The sequence below is a fragment of the Vespa velutina genome, unplaced genomic scaffold, assembly GCF_912470025.1.
Source record: "Vespa velutina unplaced genomic scaffold, iVesVel2.1, whole genome shotgun sequence".
In the NCBI taxonomy this organism is placed as follows: Eukaryota; Metazoa; Arthropoda; class Insecta; order Hymenoptera; family Vespidae; genus Vespa; species Vespa velutina.
The window spans coordinates 341,959-368,560 of NW_025920071.1; the positions used below are offsets into that span (position 1 = coordinate 341,959).

The window sequence follows — 26,602 nt, forward strand, 5'->3', positions numbered from 1 at the left end:
CATTATACATCACTCCTCCCGACCGTTCTTTGTTATGCTCTTCCACCTTCTCCTCCATAGTCGTTTCTCTATTTATGTCTCTATCTCTGTTTCTCTTCCTTATACTCTCTATATATTCAACTCTTCTACATTCGTCGAAACAGAGATTCACAATGGCTTCATGATCATCTGATGGCGTTAGTAGTTTTCTCTTCTACTCATAATCTTCCTGACATTCTCCATGTCCTCCTTCATCATCTTACACTTCTCGCCGTCATCTCTCGCTATTTTCTCGCTGAGATCCGCATGAAACAAAACGTTTTATATATTCTTGCTCTCCGCAAATTGCTCTCGATCGTTATGCTTTCCCGGCCATAATGAATTCTCTCCTATCTTGAAAATTTCATACTCTTTTAGCGGAATGAAGAAACAATATACAATCAGAGGATTGCATTTTACAAGTTCGATAGAACAAACATTGATCCGCTGTGTTAAATCAAAGTTTTACTAATGATACAAGAGTGGAAGAGAGAGATAGAGAGAAGGAGAGAGAAAGACAGAGAGAGAGAGAGTGGGAAAAAGAGAAATAGATAATATAAATACATTACATTATTGTACTTATGTATTTATGTGTGAAATTAATACAAGATAAAATATTAATTTGGAAAATAAATGACAATTATATTTTTCATCAAACAGATAAAACCAAGTATTGATATATATATATATATATATATATATATATATATATATATATATATATATATATGTGTGTATATATTTACCCATATGATTTAATTATAAATGATTATGTTATGGATAGGAAAAATGTTTATAGAGAAGTCAATGTAAGAAGGAGAAAGAAAGAAGGAGCCAGCAAAATCATATAAATATTATAGAATTGATAAAGAAGAAAAAAAAATAATAATCGTAAACAAACAAATTAGAACTGGTCAAATAAATTGAAGTTGAAGAAATAAAAAAAATAAATGGGAATAATCGAACAAATGTTTAATATGATATCTATTCTCAAAGATTTAGTTCTCTTAAAAATAAATGGATACAGTCGAATGATCTCTTTTCGTAAACCTTCTCCTTGATCCAATTCCCCTCTTGGTTCAACGAATTTCGTGATAGTCTACGAACAAGGGTATAAATATGGTGAAGTTTAAATAAGTTTAGAAGATGCAATCGGTCGATAGGTAAAACTCGCGAAATGGAGAAGCGCGAAGATTCGTTTTGGAAAAAACATTTGCAAGACATCTTCTCTCCTCTCTCTCTCTCTCTCTCTCTCTCTCTCTCTTACACATACACTTTAATTTAACTTCTATAAATATGTATTAGAAATTATTTCAAACAAAAATTATTTTTAATTGCTTAAAGCCATTTTATGAAAAATTCGCGACTTTTTTTCTATATTTCCTTTTCTCATTTTTTAATTTTCTTATCATTATAATCATCATCATAATCATCATTATTATTATTATTACTACTATTATTTGTCACTTCAATACTTCATTTTATCGAAATTTATACTTTTCAAAGTTTTTTTCTTTTTCCGGATGATAAGCAAGTTCGTCCAAAAAATTGTTTGTTGAAATTTCTATAAGTTTCAAATCGAAGTTAACATTAATAACAATAATAATAATAGTAAAAGCATGAAAATGTAGGAAAATGACCAATACTACGTGAGGGTCATTTTAACAACTCGTGTAAAATGCAAAACAGCCAATAAGGACGAATTAGTCACAAAAATAGTCTTTTCTAAAGAGAGTGGTGAGACCAGAAGCGGATCGGGCGGGACGAGAGATTAAACCAAGCAATAACTGCACCTGTTGACATCTCCACCCTCTTATATATATATATATGTATATCAATTGAATATATTTGATATATTCAATTCCATTTATAAGAGAAAAATCTGGTCAAAGTGTGTGGGCGAATTTATAATATTCATTCGTACTTCATATTTCCTTCACAATTTCTTTTTTGAAAGCGATCAAAAGAGCGCTTTATAAAATTTTGAATATCGCTAAGATAAATAAATATATAAGTCCACCATCCAGCGTAATTGATATAATTGATCCTAAAGAATACAATCCTAAAAATGTTTTGATGGTAGACTATAAAGCTATTAGAAATTTTCAGATGTTTGGATCTTCTGATGTGAGCTTTATGAAAAGTTTGGCTTATTTAAAGTTCGTATTAAAGTATATTACTTGTTAATTGCAATCTAAAAGTGAATTTGGATAAGTTTCTTTTTTTCGATTGTTATTTCAATAACCGTTACGTTTAAAAATCAATCAGCTGACAAGTGATTTTGACCAAAATGTGTTTGTGTCATTACTATGTTGTTGCTGATTAATATCCTTTTTCATAGTACCGTTCTGCGTTCCATTATTATTTCGTCAAAGCGGTGATTGAATATTAGATAACATATGTGTAATAGTTTCATCCTTTCGATTATCTGAAATGTGTGATTTGGTGCTTATTTTATTCAGTGTTTCTATTTGTCGCAATTCTGAGCTAGACTTTTGATATAAAACGTTACTTCTTACTTTTTCATTGATGTGTATATCTTAGAATACTCTGTTGCAGTCTGTAAGCTGACGTATCATTTGTTCCTGCTAAATTTGATTTTCACAAGAGGCTCGCTTTTGGGTAACATCCTTGTTGCTTGTTCCATATTGTTGAAGGCTCTTTTCTTCGATGATCTAAATCCAAATTATTTGGTCTGAATCCTTTATTCCATTTCCATATTTTATTTTCTTCAGGCGGCTCCTTTTCAACGTCTTGTCAAAATGACTGTGAAATTCACAGTATTCATTTTCAAAGTATACTTATGCATCAAAAGATTACATTATGCTCATGTAATTTTTGCGTATTAATTTTTACTTGTGCAATTCATCTTCGATAATTTGAGGATGATCTTCTAAATATTGAACATTTTCTATTTTTTCTGCAATACAAAATGAGAAGCTACCTCTGATGAAAAATCTCTTGTGAATGATCCTTTAATTCATTGTTGTTTCTCCATGATTTTGCTGTTAAGATTCGATTATTCCTCTAAAATGTTATATTTCCAGGTAGTTAACTTAATCTATTTTATTTTTTGCCATCTATCTCTTATTTGTGACGAGCTTATACAATTAACGATCCTTTATCGTTTTAGATTTTTACTTTTAATTCGTTTTCTAAATAATTCACGTCCTTGACTGTAGATAATACTTTCTTCAATTCTTTTAAGAGTTTTCCTAATATATTAATGTCTTCTCTCCCACCATCATTGACAATGGTAGTATATTTAAGTACTATAAGATAAAATAGGTGATAGAAACGATGGCATGGGTCCTGTAAAACAGTGCCCTCACGCAATTAACTAAGTTTATGTTATATAATAAATTTAGGTAAATATCTGTCGGTCGATAAATAAATTTTATATCTATATTTGTTCCTATGATCCAGTAAGAGTATTTTTTGCCACATCATTTGTATAAACATTTAAAGGAAGAAAATTTTATTGTGTAAAATTGATTTACTTTAATACGAGCAAATTTTACATCTCAAGTAGCTTGAAGACTAAATCAATCTAGAGTTATAAATACTTTTTATCAATGTTTTCATACTTACTGACAAAGAAAACAATAACTGTGGACATAAATATTCCAAAAAGTCTTTCCATTGCGATTACGGCCCATCACTATTTTTTATTGTCTTATTACTTCGTTTAATTGCTTCGTTCATATTTACCTTCAATATATTAACTGGACCTGTTCATAATGTACTTCAATCAACTTTTCATTTTGTAAATGCTTGATAGAATCTTTTGCTTCTTGTATTCCTGTTTAATAGATAACCTAAACGTGGCGTTGAAATCTCTTTTAAATTGAACGACGACATTACTCTTTCCTTTGGATGGATTAGTTAGAAACGATTCCCTGAAAAAAACGACCTACGATTTTTATATTTATTATCTTTAATGATGATCAATATTAGCAGTAATATACAAAGAAAATGACTGATAGAAAAAAAATATATAGTAACGTCAAATACAATTTTTTTACTAAAGTTATTTATAATAATTTAAAAAAGAACAATTACCTTGCAGTTAATAGAAAAATAGTGTGTTGTTGATATCGAATAATTCCCAACAAACACATTATGAATAAGATATCATTTTATGATATATATGTAGATAGTATGGTTATGCAAATGATTTTCTGTAAATTGGTATTAACTCAACATTTTTGTTATAGACAACGAAAGCATATCACTTGAAAAAATTATAGGATCAAACGCATCTATCAAACTATTTTTCAAATAAGCATTAAATATCATGTTTAACCTTAACTAATTTAACCTTAAGCTAATTTAACCTTAGACGTTTATTGACAACAGCGCTACTATTTCACCAGGTTTGCATTTGTAAAAAATATTGATATATGGTTTTGGAGAGTATAAGCGTATTTGGAAAAAAGTGCGTTTGAATTGGACAAGTTTTTTTTCTTTATTTCTTTTTTTTTTTAATTTTTAATCTTTTATTAAACTTTAATTAAATCTCACATATTGTATAATTTCAAAAGATCAAAAAATCATTAAAAGCATTCCTTCGATTGCTTAAAAAAGAAGCTAATATGAAGGAAAGATAATGTACCAATGAATATTATAATTTCGCTCGTACAATTCAACAAGATTTTTCTCTTATAAATAAAAATGAGTATATGTCCAATCCATTTAAGATCATTACCGTTTATGTAATTGGCGAAATTTAAACCTTTCCATTTTTTCATTTCGAATCATTAACAAGGCTGGTAAAATACTAGAAAGAAACTGCAAACATCCCAAAAAAGGAACTAGAAATGGAAAAAAACAGAAAAATATTCTCACTCGGCCACATGAAAGCTTAAATCACATCTTACCTCGCAATATCGAAAACCCTATTTCTCAAATATTTATTTTTAAATACAGCTAAATATTCCTATATGAATGAAATAAATTCGTTCCGACAAAATACACCAGACAAAATTATTATTTCATAAGATCGATCAAACAACATCATCCTATTAACCCGCACCTACCGTCCAATCAACGAGCTCAATGTGGAAATACGCAATTGTTCAACCAATGTATTCCTAGGACACCAATTACTAACTACTCAACGTTCTTAATCAGCGCTAAAAATTAGCCAATCACGAGGATCGTATAATACATGTATTTGAATTAAACATAAGATCAGAAAGAAAAATCGAAAAATTGTACGTGTTCTCTTCGTTCTATCAATTATCTTAGACATTTTTAACTTCACATTTAAACTTTGCCAAGTTCACTTATAAATACAATAATTCGACTTAATTGTCACGCAACATACTTCGCGTTAATGAAAAAGATGTGCTAAGAAATTACTAGGAAAAACCTCTCCAATGAAAACAGATTGTATCTTCCGCATGACACTACATATTTGACAGGAAAAGTATTGACAGAAATAAAATAACAGTAAATAGCAAAAGCTTTTGCCGAAATTTCACAAAACCTACCATATAGATATCGTCATCCTTATTCCCTAAGACTAATTACTTACCTTTAAAAACGAGATAAAAATGAAGCATTAGCCCGATGAAAAAATGGCATTACTTTCGAAAAGCCACGATTTGGTGTACGACGATTTTCCACTAATTTTTTATGAAAATAATAGAAACGTTAAAAATGAAACAAGTACTGACACTGCAAATATAAGATACGATAATTCAAAATAGAAACACCAGGAAACGCAGAGACGCCGATTTTATTTTCGTAGATATTTGTTAAACGAAAGGATCCCATGTCATGTCAACATTAACGCGCGAAAGTCGTCCATTTAACAATTGATTAATATATAAAATAAGTGTATAATTGAAAAAATATTCTAATCACCTACAAGACGACGAGACTTGGTTGCAGCCTATATCGCAAAGTTATACAAACTGATTAATTCATCGTTAGCAAAGAAACTAATTGGATTGTTGCTCATGCGTATTATGTCATCTGTGCAATGAACCTCACAAAGCTTATAATTTTTCTATTATATTAAAATATCGAAACGTTAAAAATATGATACAGAATTTTAAAACTGTCTAAACGGATACCTTTTCAGTCCAAGCTAAACGAGAAAATTAATCAATTCAATTTGATACCTGTAGAGATAAAGCTCCTAAATATGAAAACAAAATATTTATGGAAAATGTTCATTCGTCCGCGTATAATTATTTTCCATATAAATATTTTCTATTCTCGAAGACGAATGTATTAATTTTGACCCTTTCACATTTAGATATTTACATATATGTGTGTGGTTGTTTGTGTATATATATTTTCTCCTTTTCGAAAGTCGAACAATTCCCATCTAATTATTACCAAATTATGATACACATAATTATAATTGTAAATGACCTATTATTCAATATTTATAAATAAAAATTCGACAAAGTATTATTCTTCCCCAAATACATGTAGAAACGTATTATAGATGTGCCTAAATAGAGAAATACGTAAATAGATAAATCATTCCAATTATTGGATTTAATAATTATTCATTATTTCGCGCGTAATATAGAACGGATGTTCTGCATACGCGTTTACTCATGTGTGAGTCTATTTTATATTTCTATATTTATATTAAAATTTAATTAGGAAACAAAATTTTTCTTTACATTTACAATTCGAATTAATTACATTTGATGTTTTCACATATTTTTTTTTTACATGTTCTTATTGTTTTTAACTAAATAAATATAATAATAATATTTGCATTGACTCGCGTTGTATCCGCAGTAATATGAAATAATCGAATTACAGGAGTTATTTCAGTTCCCTATTAGTGGTTCTTTCGTCATCTTCGACGTTGTAACGAGTTATTTTGTCGTTTTGCATAATTACAGATAATTAGTAGATTTTTTTCTAAGGTACATCCTCTTCCAATATATCAGTCGATATATATATATATATATATATATATATATATATATATATATTTATTCGTAACCCGTTTGATTTATTTTAAAAATAATCTGATCAAATAAAATTAGATGCAATATAAATTCGCGATGTAGAGTCAGTGTTGATACATATTCTTCATGATCCTAGGACAGAAAGGTCATCGTGCAAAAGATCAACAAAGACTGGTAAGTAAATTTCTTTTTAGACTTTTCTTTAATAATTTTAATAATTTTTTATTATATAACAATGATACTAATAATTTTGTTTCCTTTTTTCAGGTTCAATAAAAGAAGAATCATTCGTTATCGTTCTGAGGCAGAATGCTCATCGTGCAAAGGATCAGCAAAAACTAGTAAGTAAATTTTTTTTTTAAATATTTCCTTCATAATTCAAAAAATCTTTAATTATAAAAATCTTTCAAAAAATCTTTCATTATTATAATTTTTCATTAAAAAATCTTTCATTATTATACTAATAACTTTCTTTTTTCTTCTTTTTTTTTTTCAAATAATCAATGCAATCATGCGGGTGATAGTGTTGTACTGTTTAAATAATATAATAATCATGAATTAGAAGGATCCTTCGTTCGTTAATTTAATTTCGTTCATGTTTCGCGATTTAAGGTTTAGTATCATATGCAATTAAATCGACTGCGAGCAAAGCAGTCAGTCAGAGTTATGATTTGTTCCTGTAAAGTTTAAAATTATTTTTCTTTTTATATTATCACACTATTCACATAGTAGAGTCAGTGCATCAATGAAGATAATCGAATGATAAATACATTTTCTTTTATAAAAGAATATTACTAAGTAAATTTTTAAATTTCATACCTAATAATTTCACAATTTTTCTATTAATTTAAATTTAATAAAAATTTGTTTGTCTTTTTACTGATCATCATTATGACGAAATTGAGCTATTTCATTTTTAACTTACTTATATATCGAACTACATTGTTTTCAACTTTCTATGGATCCATACTCTTTTAATTTTTGCTTACATCGTGGACGAGTGTTTTGAAACCATCGCAGAACTTCTTAAATAGTGAGTGAACAAATTTAAAATACCTTCAGTGCTCAATCATACCATGATGATGAAAGTGCTCCGAATCAGCACAAGTTACTGATTGTAATTTTTTAAATAAGTTATTGACGAGCATGATCATAAGCAATTCCTCTTTTGTATTTATTCGCAAGTGGCATATTTTTAATTGTCTATATCAATTGTGCATTCGTATTTTTATTAGATTAGGATAGGATCTTCTTGTTTCATCGGTTTAATTAATTATTTGTGCTACTACTATATTAATATATTATTATTTATATCGTTTTGAACATATTGCATGAAAATACTCGTATATTACTAGGGTGCATATATACTATTGTAGTATGTACTGGTAGTTTTTGCTTTAGTCATTTACGCAATAATCTTTACCCTTGACAATCGATTATAGCAATTGGTACGTACTCCTTATTAATTTATTAAGAATCATACGTGCTTGAGTTAGGGTACCGCAAGTGCCTCAGGGCATACTTCCTATTTGTCTTTGCACTCTGGTGGTATGAGAGACAGTCGTGGAGTGTGCGTGTAGGAATGATCTTTTTGCTATTTTTTAAATACAGATTATTGGTAGGCAAGTAGTACACGTTTTTCTGTGTGGTCCAATATTTAATTTTAAACAGTTAGGACCGGATGAATGTTGTAATTTCCACTCGAGAGCAAAGTTCCGTCTCCGGGTGTAACGCGAAGTTCTAGCAAATTTTATAATTATTCCAGTATATCTGTGTTTATCTTTTTCCCCTTATTTTGATGATGCTTTATACTTATATATATATAACTGATATACATATATATATATATATATACATACATATATATATGTATATATATATCAGTTTCAAAGAGTTTAAAAGTCTTTGGATTTATTTAGAAATTCATTTCCTCGAATTAACAAAGATTTGTAAACTTGTTGGATACCAAGCATATTGATACTTTGCATTTTCTTTCGTGGTTGCTTCAAGAATATATAATTTGTTATACATGTAAATATATGATATAATAACGACGTTGATAATTAACTAATAAGATCAAAGAATTTAAACAAAATAAATGAAGTTAAGAGTATGCTAATAATTAGGTTTAAAATTAGCCATCACATCACAAACATTTTTTAGAAAGGTAGAAAAACGAATAATCAATTTTTATTAAAACGATGTCATTTTATTATTCTTGTAGTTTTTCACAAAATTTTCAAGCGGATTTTCTGGCTACCATTTGGATACTCGTTAAATTTACAAGCTTGACTTATATCCTTCTGAGGTCTTGATATCGATATCATATAGTTTCGATGTTATATCGTAAGCGTGAATAATAAATATATAATTATATGTCCGATTAATTTAATTGAAGGATCGAAATTTTCTGAAATATATAAATGGTACATTTTATTAATTAATAATATAAAATTTTGTAAGAAAATCTTATTTAAAATTATGATTTCGATTTAATTGTTATTATTTTACTTTTGGTACCAAAGAAATATGAGAATCCAGATCATTTTTAATTTCTTATCGAATATTACTTACGATTATATGATTAATACATCTTATTACTATACTAGATCATCGTAGATATACAGCGTAATGCTTAAAGAGGGCATTTTTTTATAAGCCAACTATGATTGGTAAAGAGATATGAGTTACCATTAAAGAAAATTTATGTGTTTTTGTTAGGAAACGTTGTTCTCCATTATACCAGTCTATAGTATGTATGCTGTCTATAGTATAATGCATAGGACTGTCTTAGAACAGGAAGTAAATCGATGCCTTTGAACATTTTCAGTAAATTCTCACTTTCCTGCCACATTGTTGTGAACACTTTATAACTATTACACCCTTAAATCAATCATGCATCCAACTCTCACCTCCTCAGACATAAATCAGTTTAGATCTCTTCCATCTTTCCTTGCAAATATGTTTTTTGATAAATTCTGTAAATCTTGGTGTTAGCCAGATCTTGCTTTTTGATGTAGTAGAATTCTTATGAAAGTATAGACCAGAATCATAAAAATAATATTGTCATCCAATAGGAAGCAAACTTTTTATCCTCGGTAAATTTCATAAGTAATCAGCTAGATGCATCTGAAGGGGAGAAAACCAGAAGAGACTTTTCATTCTGTAATACCTAAAAATTAGAGATCTAATAAGTCCATGATTAATTCTTCGCTTCGAATTTTGTATTTAGTCATTAGGTAAGTTGGTAATTAGCTAATAAGTCGTCATTTCGCAATCTGTAAAATCATTAACCAATAAGAATAATGAGTAATTAGTAAGTAATAAGTCCATATTTTCCATTTTGTGAGACTGTTCATAGATCAGTTAATAAATCTGTATATTGAATTTAATAAAGAATCTAATAAATTTGCAAGATTTTATTAAAAAATCAAAGAGTCTACAAACAGCTCTCTATTCTCTTACTGAAAATTGTCCAACTAACTCATTGGTACGTGAAGCCACACTTGTACGTACACCACTTATAGAAGCTTGTAATATTTATTCTAATACTCTGCCTACTGCCTCATTCTTTCCCCAATTTATTTATCTATCAGATCGAATTTAGGTTTTTTAAGATCAATCTCTGGTAAAAGAATATTATTTACCTATTATTATTTTTATTAAATTGCTTTACTATTACTCACTTATTATTAATAAATTATTTCCAAAACTAGTTTAATATATTTTATAATATTTAATAACTTATTCATTTATAGAAAACCGTTTTTACATAAGAACAGTTTACAATTTCATTTATATACTATGTTCCATTCTGCTCTTAGCTGTGTCCACAACATTTGTATAATTCAACTTCATATTAAATTTCCAGCATATAACATTTTGCGCTCAATTGACTAAGTAAATTCTTGTTTCGCTTCACTGACAATTCTTTCATTTATGGGGGTTGGCAATATAGCACTACATATATGGCTAAAACACATGTGGAGATAAAGTAATTGCTTTTGTAAAACATCCTGCGCACAATGGACATCTTTCTATTACTTTTCTTTTACTACCACTTCTATTTATGTGAACTGGTAATATAGTACTATTACATATACATATGTATGAAACCCACTAATAAAATATACTCCGACATCTTTATAAATATTTAAAAATTCATAAGGTTTTACAGTAGATATATTGAATCTGTATTAATTTTTTAAGCCGTAAAAACAATGTCAATTTTAAATTCTCGAAAAACGACAAATGTGCATGTACACATATAATGACCGCAAAAAATTATAGCAACATGTTTATCTATTCCAGATTTTTTTTATATTTATAAATATTACAAATAAAATGAACTGTTATCTGAACAATTTTACAATCAGAATGTTTCTCATCAAAAAAACTATCTCCAAGTTATCAATTAGGTATTAATAATTGTTCATTTATATTTTTTACTTCTTTTTCTTCAAATGTATCGTTAATATTTTTCTAATGTATCCAGAGAATATGGAAAGTATCGTACTTTCTGTAACAATTTATGTGGAGGTTAATAATTTGATTTGAAGGACTTCGTGATAAGGATGAAAATGTACTTTTTCGAATTTTTACAGTTTTCTAAACAATCTTTCTTACTCTCATGAATTATATTTTGATCATTAATAAATAACACACTTCATTGGTATCATTGAATTATGCATTAGCTATAAAATTTGAACAGTTATGGTTAAGTAATTGTGTTAGTATAATCAGGTTGCAATATTTTGCTTCATTTTAAGCTATTTGCACATATAATAGTTTATGTGATTGTTATTTATATATATTAAACTTTATTTCTTCATCTGTGATAAGGTTAGCAAAAAGGGCAAGAACAGACAACCGATATTTCCAAGAAGCATTCTATCGAATTTCTGTTCTGTGTATTGCTTATATATATATATATAATTTATCGTATCTATTAGGTGAGGTGAAAAACGAAAATATGTTCCTCTGTGAACAAAGAAACGATAATTCACGTTTATTATTCACCCTACTTAAATTTTGTTTAATATATTATCTTTTATAAAATTTCTTTGTAACCTCTCGTGCTGTTCTCTTGCCTAAGTTTTATTTCCTGATGTCGGTTTCTATTCGAAATCTTAGCGGCTCGACTTGTAAATAACAAAAGACAATGGAAGGGCGGGACATGAGAAGCGCGGCAAATCTAACGTAAGAAAGTATACTTTCTTTAAATATATATATATAATATCTCGATTAGGTAAGGTGAAGTGATAAACGAAAATAAGTTTCTCTGTGAACAAAGAAACAGCCATTTTTTATTAATAGTTTATTAATAGTTTATTGTTCACTTTGTTTATATTTTATTTAATATCTTTTATAAATTTTCATATTAGCACTTGTGTTACCTTTCTCTTCTGTTATCTTTCATACTGCCTGTTTCTCTTCCAAATTTTATCGGCTCGATTTGTAGGTCACAAAAGATTTTGATTTGTAAATAACAAAGGACAGAAGGTTGAAGAAAGTATACTTTCTTTACATATATATATAACAACCATGTAAAAAAAGAGTCACGTTAACTCCCTGTTCTTGACTATACTATCCTAAAACTATATTTAAAAATTTTGTACATAGTTCAATAACAGTTTACAAAAAGAAATATGAAAGAAATTTTAATGATTTAAACATTCATGAAATACAAGTTTTAGTCAATGTATTAAGTAATATTAGATAATATATATACATAACATTTCAATTAAAATAATTTAAATAAAAGAAATTGAACATTCAAGAAAAACTATTCTTTTTGATTTTTAAACACTTCATAAACTGTTTTCCTGTACCTTCTTACCAATACAGATGTTAAATCAACTTTGACTTAATTGCATTTTGTTATTGAATGGATATATATATATATATATATATATATATATATATATATATATATATATATATATATATATATATAAGAATGGATATATATATATGGATATATATACATATATAACATATATATATATATATATATATATATATATATAATAAATCGAATAGACAAGGTGAGGTAATAAGCGAAAATAAGTTTCTCTAACAAAGAAACGACAATTTACGTTTATTATTTACATTGGTTAAATTTCACACCACACTCTCGTGCTACTTCTCTCGTGGCTTTCTATTTCTTACTGCCTGTGTCTCTCCCACTTCTTAACGTCTCGATTTGTAGGTAACAAAAGAATTTGTAGATAATAAAAGACATAGGAAGGACGGGGCAAATCTACCTAAAGAAAGTATACTTTCTTTACATATATATCGCCAATTATTCATCTAAGAGAAGTCTTTGGTGGGTACTGGCAATTTTTTTCATAATGATAAACATTTCTCCAATAAATGCATATCTTCTATATTTGTGTTTCAAAAATTAAAAAAATATAAAGCGATTTGACTTTATAAGGAACTTAAATTTTGCAAGAATAATATCTTATCTCCATAACAAAATTTAACAAAATTTATATGGTGAAATTAGAAACCTTGGAAAACATGTTGAAAGATACAACATATAAAACTGCTACTCTACTACGTCACTTGCTTCATGTTACATTAATTTTGTATTATGATACGTCGTCGTATTTCTAACCTAACCTAAACCTAACACAATTACTACTACTACTACTATTATACTTTTCTATATTACTAAACCACTACTTTTAGGTTATCTCCCTTTCTTCTATCTTTGATACGGCAACGGATATGTCGCGGATGCACTAGCAAGTAACTTGCAACATTTCTTGCAAGAGAAACTTTTGTGACATGTGTAACAAAATATGCGTAAACATATCTTAAATAATAACTGGTAAGTTGAACTAATTGCCGTAATTGCTTTCAGATAGCGAAACAACGTGTAATGTAAACAGTTTTTTCTTCTTTCGCATAGTTATTTCTAACTTCCAACGATGTCCAAAATATTTTATGAGAAGTCGTGCGCTAAAGATAATGGAAAAAAAGAGTTGAGCGAAGGAAGGGATACTTAGATAGATTTCATGATGGATATATTTTTCCGAATTTTGGGAAATGAAAAGCAAAAATTATCGGAGTATAATACAAAAACGGAATGTCTTACATAATCTTTCGAGTGAATTTTATATCAGTGAAAATGTAATTACACAATTTACATACACATTTCTATCAGGAATTGAGAAAAATATAAGTAAAATATAGCGATAATAAGATAGATGATGTATATTCGAATAATCGAAATTATTTCTATGCCGTAATGTTTGTTCATGAAAAAGACTCAGATAAAAGAACTCTAACAATTTGGTAAGTAAAGCATACATAAACATATATGAGAATATATGCATAATATAGTATAATAATGAGCATATAAGCATACATAATAATATAAGAATTTTTATTTATATATACAATATTTATAAAGTTTATTCAATATTTTTATATATGTTTATCTTGTTGTATCATATATTAATATACATTATATTTAATTTATTTGTGCTTTTTGTCTATTATCTCTCGTGGTATACAAACTTACTCGCGTTTATTTGCTTGACATTCGATGTTCGGTATAACTGAATTACTCTGCTCTGCTTTAATTTACCTTACAAATTTTATAATATTTAAATTTACAATATACGACGCAAAATATTAAAGTGAGTACAAAATAACCATATATATGATACAAAATACAATATATATATATAATAATATATTGCATAATTTATATAATATAGTTGTTAAAGTATTATTTCTACCATTCTTTCGACACTTACATATAAATGAACATTTTTCTAATCCTACATTATGCTGGCTATGAAAGTTTCGAATCGACATAAGTTACTGTTCATAATTTTTCCAATAAGTTATTGGCGAGCATGATCATTAGTAATTCTGTTTTAGGATTTACAATTATGTTTTTTCATTATTTTCTTATATTATGCATGCCTGTTTTTATTAGCTAAGCTTAAGATCTTGTTTTGTCAATTTAAAAAATTACATTTCTCCACTTTTTTATTCAGTGAACGTGGTCATGTACTAACTTCAATGGCGTCTTTATGCTTTCCAATTAAGGGAAATTATTACTTTAATTGTTTGTATTTAATGAGCTTGCTTCTTTGCAGAATATGACGCATATTTCTTACATCTGTTTATACTTCTTTGGCGATTCGTCATGCAGTCTCTTTGTAATTCGAAGCAAAGTATAAAACTTTTTTTTTGTTCCATATTGTTTACAATTTCTCAGTAATAGATATTAGGTAAATTGTTTATATATGGAAAGTAGCATATGGACAATGTGTTCATTGAGACAACGTCTCTATTTATAAGATCATAGATCTAATATGTTTCATATTATTTAATTTTTTACCTAGTCCTCAGGGTATATTTTTTCACGCCTTTGCAGAATGTATTTCTATAAATATTATTGACTATCGGTATAAATTTGTGCCTTGTGAAGTGTTGTTTCTATGTGATCTAATTATATGATTTTTTTGAATAGCATTTAATTTGTCTTTTCGTTACACAGGATTCATGATTTTTAATAAACAATTGATCTGTTCCAGTATGTAATTATTAAAATTTAATAGTCAGAGCTGAGTTTTAAGCATGATTCAATTTTAAAATATAATGGGTTTAAAGCTTTTAAGATGTTAAAATCTAGTAGATAAGGAGTTTTATTATAAGTTAGCAGCTAGTAGATTGGCATATCGATAGTGAAAATGTTCAAATTAGTGTTATGTAAATATGGATTTAGTTTATTATCTCGTGATGTTATTTTTGATCCCCAGCTTGAATGCTTTGCATTATAATTTCCTGTTGCAATGAATTTGATAGTTATTGATTGTAAGAAATCTTTTCATTGGTCCATTGTGATTTTAAATCTTGGCAGGGCTTAAATTGCCGAGATGGAAAACGAATTATTAGTGACAAAACATTTCCGAATTAATTATTTGGTAGAAGTTTAAAAAAAGCAATTCCCTTATAATTCTTCCAAATAGAAAGCATCTCTTTTATTGATGAATATCGGTTTTCGAAGTACTTTGAGCGACCTCATCTCTTCTGCTCCATTATTTCTTGTCTCCAGTTATGATTAAGCTTTAGAAATGGATCATTTTTTTGACGCTTGAGTCGCAAATCATAATCCGACGGAGCAATCTCTTTCTATAAGAATATATGGAACCCATATATTGATCTTTAAAACAAAATCAAGTCGTTTCACGTAATTATAAATGGTCGAATACAACAGATTTAATTTCGTAGCGATGTCATGTGTTATTATTGGGCAGTTTGCAGTACCTTTATTTTTAGTCTTTATCAACTTCAATTGGCCTTCCAGAACATGATGCATTTTCAATATCAAAATTGCTGGAACGTAATTTTTCAAATCAGTTTTAGCACTGGGGTCCCGTTAAGACGTCTTCTCGATATATGTCACATAACTTTTCTCTCGCTTGAACTGCATTTTTACCTTCTTGGTAATAAAAAATCAAAATATGCCAAAAATGCTGCTTTTGATTTTTCATTTTTGATACGACATCAAGAAAAAACAATTGCACAGAATCAAACAGAATTGTTTACAAATACTCCTTTAAATGTTAGGTGTCAAAATATATAATAATAATATAGTTTAGCATGGAGTTAGCTGCTTAAAAATATAAATAATGCTTCTGTTGGGAAAAAAACGAAATTACTTTCCGAACAACACAATATATTTGATCCGTGTTCTATTTGCTAAGGAGGTGGAGAGAAATTAGAAATATTTGCGCTTGTACAGATTCCAAACATGGATTGTGCAAATTTTCAGTTTGTAAGTTTCATGATATCAATATTTCTTTCTGGTATTAATCTTCCTCTCTTGTTACTTCTGTAATTTCTTAAACTTTTAGTTACGACAGGACTTTCCGCGGGATTGTATAGCATACTTCCAAAGGACTTGCGCGTAAACTGTGCATGACGCTATTTACTATGACATTAAATCGGAGTAGAGTTATAAAGGAATAAATTATAATTTACTTATACATTTTTATGTAAAAAGTTTGAAATATACTTTATTAATTAATAGTATAATTATATATGATAAAACAAGGAACGACGCAGAGTCACATATCACAATCTTTACATTCGTACCGTGATCTTCTTATATCATTTTTTGAGCACCTTACAGAATTTCGCAACGTTTTCTTGCTATTTATAATTTTATAGAATGACGGGTAATATTTATCTGTTAATCATTATGACTGATAGGCAGTAGATTTATCATGATTGCTATAATTATTGTTTAACGTCTTATGTTTTTTGACTATATATTTTAGTAATTGAAGGTGAAATGCATGCATTGTCACTTTTTCATCTTGTACAAACAAAATGCATTCCAAACAGTCACATCATGTAAAAGAAAAATTATTTTTTGTACCGTTTAGTATTTTTATTGATGGATTCAACGTTAGTTATTACTGTATCTCTATTCTATTATCTACCGTGCCCATATTTGCAGTATAGTCCACTATGCAAGACTGTTTTTTGGATAACTTGCTACATTCGATAATTTAATCTTTTTGTGATTATAAAATCTGCGAAGTGGAAAGTGATTAGCATTTATACTTTGCATTTGCCTTGCCATTTGAGCGATAACATATTAGGCAAAGATCGAAAACATATTTCACGTGCCTTTAATTTTTCATTTATGATAGTCATATCCTTTCTTGTATGTTGTTTTACAGTGCATTTGTTGAATTATTGTGGAGACAAGCGAACACTTAGTCAGGCTAATATAAGTCAGGCTAATATACCAGTTATTAATAAATAAGTGTGCTTTTTTCCTACATATGGTTCTAATAATGAAAATACAATTTCATCTAATTTTTCGTAAGAATTTTCTGTTATTTTTGTTTTCTCCGAATCCCTATTTGCATATATAATAAAATTTGAAACGTATCCATTTTTACAGTTGCAGAATATAAAAGATTTGAGGTTAAATCTATACCGTTTGGATGGAATATACTGTTTGAACGATAACCTACCCTTGTATAATAATAAACTTTTATCGATGCATATGTCACAAAACGGGTTAAAATTATTTTGAAATGAAAGGCATAGATTATTATACAATTCTCTTATTTTTACTAGCCTAACACTAATCTCAATGAAATAAAGCATTCGCACGAGAAATATTTATATATATCTATTTATATATATCTATTTATAATACGTTCGAAAATGTTAATATGCAAAAATTTACCTTTTGTCTAACATTCGGAGTAATATAATTTTTTAACTCACGACATTAATAACCTAAGTACAAAAAAACAATAAATCTCACTCAGAGTTGCTACTTGTTCATAAAGTTTTATAAATGAACACAGAATTTTTATCTTATGTCAGATTCTTTTTTTCAACTGATTTGTTTTTTCAACAATTAAAATCAATAAATTCTTCGGAAAAGAATAGCTCGAAATAGTCTAATGGAGTAGCAAATCGATTAATTCGTGTTTTCATTCCAGAGTCATTTGAATTAAGTTTTTGTACTTATTTTTGTTACTTTATCATTATTCTTATCAATATTGTTACTTAATGTTCGAAGTTCTTTCCACATAGTGGGATGTCAGCAATAATTTGATCACAATTGATGACCTCGACGTGATCTTTGTGCATCAAGAGTTCCTACAAAAGGAAAAATGTATCGGTGTCAGCCATACTGCCTCATCATAAAATTCATGCCTCATGTTCATAACACTTGAAAAAGAATCACGAACATCGGACGCCATGTTAGGAGCCAACAGTATACATACAGACTGAAATATCGGACAGTCTCTAAGGCCCTCGATCAAGACATGATCGAGTTGATTTCAAACGTGATACAACAGAATTCAGCGTGAACTTGAATCCAATATCCATGAATCAGTAACAACGGCAAGTTAAACACAGAAGATACAGATGACAAAGGAACTCATTCTGAACAAAAAAATCAAAATAACAACGGACAAATGACGCCACGAAACATTGCGACAGCTTCTTCCATCGCACCAGCGTCAATAACAGGAACAATAGCAGGCAATACTTCTGGTATGTAGAACCTGTACAATTATAATCAATCACCAGGCTATAACAGTATATTGCATGACAAATATTATTCGATGAGTAAACTTAAATTTGCGGCGTTCACCAAAATTCGACCGGATCTCTGGTTCATCATAGCTGAGGCTGAATTCACTACTTTTGGAATCGTTGATGATAAAGTAAAATACCTGACGGTCCTTGAGGCCCTGATTTCAGACGTGATACAACAGGAGTTCGCTACAGGTAAATATAAAGCTCTAAGAAACGAGGTAGTCTCACGACTCTCTGATTTTAGACAAAAACAAAGAAATTTTTTAGTGAGTCAATGCTCCCAAATAGAACACCTTCTCAGCTACTGCGACAAATACGCGAATTGGCTGATGGTTACGCTGATGATACCATATTGCAACAACTTTGGCTTGAACGAATACCAACATATATCAAACCCTATCTGATTACCACAAGTAAACTTCCACTTGATGCTATAGCCGAGTATGCGGGCCGTTTTTACAAGCTGATGCCTTACGTTCAACAGAATAACCAGGTTATGTATGGCAATCTTTACACGCTATTTTGCATCACCGACTCTTTATGACATTGACTCGAAGTTCATAGATATTAAAAAATCTTTTGTGATGGAGTTCAATGAGTTCATATCACAATTGATTCTACTGCAACAACAAAACCAAAAACTGCAAGCTTGGCAATCTCCGAAGCATCATAATCGCACCAGTTCAAGATCATCGACACCTATTCGTAATAGAATCTCCTATTATCACCAAAGTTTTGGCAGAGAAGCAAAACGCTGCCTTTTACCGTATAAATTCGCTTCTATGACAACCTGACAACAACAAATTAGGGAAACTAATTCGTCGCTGTCATTTGTAAGAGCAGTAAAAGACAGCAACTCCAGACTAAAAGAGCTCGGACTACACTATCAAACAGAAATTCTTGATTGACTCTGGATCGGTCGTGTCCATAATATCTGCAAAAAAGTTTCATAAAAATAGAAATACCGACTCACACTTTATGCTGCAACTTCATTACAAATATACGGCACTAAAATTATCAACCTTGATTTAAATCTCCGCAGAGATTTTTGCTGGTCCTTTATCATCGCAGACTGAAATAGCAATCATCGGTACTGATTTCTTAATTTACTTTTTGATTGATATAAAATACCAACTATTGATAGATATAGTGTCTCATCTCTTGTCAAAAGGTAATGCATTGGAAGCACAGCATTACGGCATCTCATCTATAAGTTCAGATTTGTCCACTGAGTATGCCGAACTTTTAAAACAATTCGTTGAAATCACTTGGTCGATTAGCAAGACATGCTGAAATTTAAAAGCACGTCCATTTGCGCACAAAATTATTACGCATGGTCCATTAGTCGTACTGCACGAGCACGTAAACTAGCAGGTGAAAAGGCAGCGGCGGCACAAACTCAAATCAGAGAACTTCTGAACTCCGGAATCATTCAGCAGAATATACGCCAATCCTATTCATCTGATACGATAGATAGACAACACCTGGAGAACGCGCGGTGACTACAGTAAACTCAATGATGCTACTAATCCTGACATATAGTTCTCCGCTCAAACTTTCTGTGTATACACGATAGAAAACATTACAGCAAAATCGACTGCGAAGAAGTATATCTACAACTACCTATACACGTGGACAACATTGAAAAACTGCTATTATAACACCTTGGGTTGAGTACTTAGGTATGCTTTTTTGTCTAAAAAATCACATCCAGTCGTACAAACGATTTATGGACGCATTTTTCAGAGACTTGGACTTCGTCTTCGTCTACGTGGATTGCATTCTGGTATTCTCGGACGATGAAGACTAATATCTGGAACACATACACATTGAACGCTTAAAAGACAACAACGTCGTTATCAATCTCAAAAACTTACTGTTCAACCAAAGAGTAATAAACTTCCTGGGCTATACCATTAATGAACATGGTTACATTACGACGTGCGAACGAGTTGATGCCATTAAAGGATGTCAGAAACCTAAAACTATCGCTGAACTTCGCAGATTTCTCGGCATGATCAACTATCCTTGCTGTATACTTCAGGCAGTTCAGATCATGTTGCCTCACATTTGGCGTGATCCTTAAGGATGCACTCAAATGGTCTAAAGAATATCTTGCTTGCCAAAGAGGAAAAATTCACCGTCACAATAAGATCAAGCCAATCCACATAGACATACTTGATAACCGCTTTAACAATATTCATTTGGACATCACCTTTCTACTGAAGGTCAAACACCACTGATATTCCTTAATTCTTTCGCGACGGCACACCTATTCCAAACTTTGTTGTCTTCCGCGAAAGCGCAGTAACACTTTGTCAGTAACACTTTGTAGCGATCTCTACTCATAATTTTGCAAAAGATGTCACTTCGCAATAATTTATTTTTGCTTCAATATTCATCAATTGATAATTTCTTCTCTCTAGACATTAGTAAGCAAACAGCGATAAAACAGTACAGTTCGTCTTTGTCCCAGGTTCAGGATTACTATTATCTCTTCTTCTCCATTGATTAGTTGTTTTTTTCAACAATGAAATCTTTCAATTCCTGAGATACGAATAATTTGAAAAATCGAAAAAATTTTCCAAGTATCAGATATGTCTGTTTGAATTCCTGATTGTTGTCTTGTAAAATCATGAATGGTGAGCTCACAATTTTGAGAGGTCCATTTGATATCATTCGGATTGATGCTTTGTTAATTAACATCTTCAGTTTCATCAGATTTCAATGTACTAAGTAAATGTAATTACCTTATTTTACTTAGTGATGTATTTATATAAGATTTGTTTTCATCATAACTATCCGAATCAGTCTCGCTCACCTGTTTCCGTTGTTTCCCATTATTATATTCCATTTCAAAATGGATAAATATTCTAAAACTTAGAATATTTATTATCATTAAGAGCAAAAAGTGAAATTAGAGATTTTAAGCGATTCGGTACACTTTATTTCTTGTAGATTATTATAAATTATATGAATCTGATACACCATATACTTACAGAAAATAAATGCACTTTTTTCGTATCTTTAGAATTTTTCGAATTTTTAGCAAAATAATGTTATGTTGCCTTTATTCGCATAGAATACTCTTATCGAGAAAAATTCTTTATTTCTCTGACAATAAAGTCTTTGCCGTATATTGTTAGCGGCAGCATCTGTAAACCAATAAACTGACTGCCGTATCTAGACGGCGTCAGCCGCTATAAACTAATAAATGATTGCCGTGTATAAGCGCTGTCAGCCTCCGTGGGCCAAAAAATGGCTGTCGTATTTAAGCGGCATCAACCGCTTTGGTGCACCAAGTTACTGTCTATGTAAACTGCACCCGTCGAGAAAGGGTTAACGATTACTGATCGTTTCATCAGATAGTTTCACCTGTAGCTATACCTCTGAAGGACATGACAAAAGATATCATCATTACTGCTCTATACGTACATTGGACCTGTCATTACGATACACAATACTTACCTAAAGTATTATTGGGCTTAAGAATCAGCTTTAAACCTGACACCAAGACACCCTAACTGACATGCTATATGGTTTCTATTTACCAGATGAAATTTGCGTCACTGCTGAACAACAATCTAAGCCAAAAATCTTTTTGGAGAATCAAAATTCATGCTTGGGCTTAGAAGTACATTGACTGCTCATCATAATAAAGTCAGGATCTTTATTCTAAATGACCTGGACACCTGTTCTCATATATTCCTAAACTGTAATCACGTGAAAAATCCACTAACTGTACATTGGTATATATGAGGACCAAATAAGTGACCGAGTTTTCAAAATTAACATCAACGGAGAAGAAAAAAATATTTAAACAGACAGATTGAAGCCTGCATATATAAACAAAACTGACGATGACCAACCAGATCAACAAACCCAACCAAATCACTGGGGTTCCATTACAGGTAATTCTAAATGAACTTACACTCGTAAAGTCAATTTCAAACTTCCCGCAGAAACTCACTCAGGGAGTGTCTGTGGCGATCTCGTCGTGACTGTTACGTTTCCTCCAGCAGACACATAATAAATACGCCTCAGAGTCACCAATCGCACACGTAGGAAACCAAAAGTAAAAAGTAACCTAAAGTAAAAGGACAAGAAAGACCCTGAAAAGAAAGGAGACGGAAAAGATGCCGGGAACACGAACAGAATTATTCTTCCTTTGACTCTTCTAGAGATTTTAGCCAAAGCTGCTGGAAGTCATAGTCTATTTGCATCTACTATATATCGAAAATAGTTAACCGTTTGCGGACGAAGCCGCCCGACGGGCGAGCGTCGGTGTGGATGACAGATATAGGAGCACGCAGTAAAGAATTTGTCCACGTCTTACCTGTACGTTAGAAAAACTATAGCTTTATTTAAATAACTTTTTCATGATAACAATATCATAAATATACAAATTTAGTCATGTTTACATATGAGACCTTTTATATTCGAATTTTATATGGTATAGTTCGAAGCAATCACCTATGTGCAAGATATGACTTCATCACTACAGAGTTTCAAATTTCATTGAGAGGCTATTTGTTTTCTTAGGTTAGTATACCCATGCGTATCTTATCGTTTAGGAGGACAAATGAACGACAGCTACAGTGTGTAAATTTGGCGGCTATATGTTGACACTCGTCCGAAACGGTAAAAAGGCTTGAACGGCTATTTGCCGACACTTGTTCGCAAAGGGTTAAATAAACATTTCACTATTGCTACTTGATGTGCAAAGTTTTTTCTACATAGTATGTTGTCAATGATAAAATCTACACATATCATTTAAAAGCATAATATCCACGAAAGCTATTATAGTGATGTAACGTTCAATAAGATAATATACGCGGAAGCCATTAGAACAGCATTTACTAACTAACAAAAATCAATGCATGAGCTTTGTTCCTTCTTGTTAGAAGCCTTTTCTTGGCTGACATTTTTTTAAACTCATTAATGAGACAAAATTAATACGACTACTGATCGTGACGCTTTGATTGATCCTGGAAAAACAGTATAAAAACAAATGCATTTCGATCATAAGATAGTAAGACAAGAAGAAACAATAACAGACAAAAGCCAAAGAAATGAAAGGAAACGTTTCATATTTTTTTCACATGTCGTTTGTATTAGACATCTGTCGATGGAGACCATTTGTCGAAATAATTAAGGACACGATTTGTTGAGAATTCGCGCGTCAAATCACCACATAATTTTGATACATTTTTCCTCCTTTTGTTATCATAAGTTACCACCATCGTATGTGTCATGATGTAAATAATTACATTCTTCTGTTTTTTCTTATTATTATTACTATATCATACTATATCATATATTATTATATAGTAACATTAGTAATAATAGTAATATTATGAAGTGACATTTCCTACAGAGGAAACCATAACAAAATAGTGCTTGGAGAAAAATCTCGTAGATAATGTAGAAAAGAACTCCTGTTTTGGCCTTCATAAATAGTAATGCATTATATACATATATATGTTCATTAATTATTAATTATAAAAAAATAATCGACAAATGTATATACTTTATATGCATTTGTCATCGATCAAAATTATACTGTTACTCTGTCCTATCTACCATAGATCACCACGAAATTCACATCACGTTCGTCAGTGGAGGAAAAAAATATAAGATTTTGGATTGTAACAGCTTAGTAATTTATCAAATAAAGAAAAAAGAGCAAATTCATTATTTTCGTTTACATCGATACAATGAAAAAATCACTGGAATCATTTACATCTCGAACTTAAAATTCCTGAATTATGAATCTATACGATTGCCAATATGTTGCACCTTGTTTATAGAATCTCTATGTTTTTAGTCTATAATATCTAAAAAAATCTATATATTTTTCAAAAATTTAAATAGTTTAGAAATTCCGATTCATTGACATATAAGAATTGACCCGTATTTTCTTATTTTTGCCATAGAATCATTTTGCCAAAGCTCATTATCGACTGAGTTACCGTAGCTTTTCCGTTTTAGCATCGTGAAACGCATTTCTTTTGGTTTGGAAATGTTCAAAAAATCTGAGCATCAGCTATTTTCATACACAACTTAGCAAACAATCGCTACTTCACGAACATAAAATATATATCATTCAGGCGTGTATATGAAAACCAATAGTGAAGGTAGGAGCTTCATATCTTTTGCCGAAATTTCGAGCAGTGCCACGGTATACTAAAATATTTTTGCGGCACGGTCCTGGAGGAATACCAACCTCCTCGACCGCTTTCAGGTCGGTCGAAGTACAAGAAAAATAGCCTCGAATGATTTTAATAATTTTGGAGAACTCTCTGATTCTTTCAGCCCGACTTATGGTCCACCAACTTATTGGTGCGGAATCGACGGATATGAGAGGACTATGGATATAGCTAGGGGAAGAAGTATGCATGAACAACGAATGCATAAGAATTTATATGATAGGAAAATTCTATCATCTAAGGAAACCAAGAAGGCGCTTTGAAGTGATGACGAATCTAGCCTCATCGTGAGGCAAAAAGCAAGATTGCTTCAAGGATGCGCCAAATTCTTGAATGTGGCTCTCATGCTGTATTTCCCAATCCGCAAGCAAGAAGCGATTAAGAGTCAAAGACCGAATTCAACGTTATCTGGCAGAGCTACGAAAGGGGACACATATGGAACCAGACGTAAGCTTTGTTGTAACTGATGATCCAATAATTGACTTCATAAGGGCTATTATTGAGAAAATGATAAATGCAACCCGTTTATTGGTTCCGAATTTCGGGCTGGTAGGGTGGAGACGATTTTTGAGAACATGTCAACATGGTCATATACGAGATAGCATCAGAATTGAACGCTTATCTCCTGGAGATACTTCATCCGAGACAATGTAAGGCTGGCCAACGGACGACTCGAGAAGTTAAGAACGGACAGACAAAGAGGCCAGCTCGTAGGGCAGAATTTGCGATAACAGACAGGGCGTGTAGGAAAAACCCATGCGAATGTCTTCGTGTTATCCTAAAAAGCACATCCACTACTAACGCTGCGAGTGGTAATGGTCCTCTATTGGCGGGCCATCATGTCAAAATCAAGCAGCTTGTCTCCGTGGGTTCTGTTTGTTCCAATAAACGAAAAGAAAGCGCTACTGACACCAATCGAGCCGGCCGAAATTTATCGGGCTTTGCCGGACAATAATACCGCGCCAGGCCCTGATGGCCTAACGACTAGACAGCTGAGAAAGATTCCCATAAGAATTCATGTGAGAATATTTAACTTATTGCTACTTGTAGGCAAAATGCCGAAATTCATTTTGGAATTTAAAACCACCTTGATTCTTAAGAAAGAGGATGCCTCCAACTCGGGGAACTTTTGACCAATTACGTTATCATCGGTGTTGACATGGACACACCATAAGATCTTTGCCAACAGGTTTGTCAAGGAAATTCGTTTGGAAAGGAGGTAATGGTCCTACCTACCTTTTGTGATGGAACGGCGCGGTGTAGCTTTGATTTTGTCATGGTTCTCTGTTACCACCGTTAGAACTTCAAGCCTCTATTTATGGCGTC

The 26,602-nt window shown here is 30.7% G+C and overlaps 2 long non-coding RNA genes across 9 annotated transcripts; one reads left to right on the plus strand and one right to left on the minus strand.

Annotated features, from left to right (window-relative positions):
* Positions 1 to 1,446: 1,446 nt before the first annotated feature.
* Positions 1,447 to 4,377, minus strand: LOC124957521. Its single transcript, XR_007103647.1, has 4 exons — positions 4,081 to 4,377; positions 3,610 to 3,917; positions 2,538 to 3,290; positions 1,447 to 2,446 (listed from the first exon to the last, which is right to left on the minus strand). It is a non-coding gene; the product is annotated as an uncharacterized LOC124957521 (long non-coding RNA).
* Positions 4,378 to 6,991: 2,614 nt separating this feature from the next.
* On the plus strand, positions 6,992 to 21,249 carry LOC124957514. 8 transcript variants are annotated; one of them, XR_007103624.1, is made up of 8 exons: positions 6,992 to 7,136; positions 7,230 to 7,303; positions 13,174 to 13,290; positions 13,659 to 13,800; positions 13,882 to 14,267; positions 18,555 to 19,259; positions 19,356 to 20,749; positions 20,814 to 21,249. It is a non-coding gene; the product is annotated as an uncharacterized LOC124957514 (long non-coding RNA). The 8 variants fall into 8 exon arrangements; XR_007103625.1 differs by lacking the exon at positions 13,174 to 13,290; XR_007103629.1 differs by lacking the exons at positions 6,992 to 7,136; positions 7,230 to 7,303 and having other exon boundaries at positions 13,058 to 13,290; positions 18,555 to 19,022; positions 19,155 to 19,259; positions 19,335 to 20,749.
* The last annotated feature ends 5,353 nt before the right edge of the window (positions 21,250 to 26,602 follow it).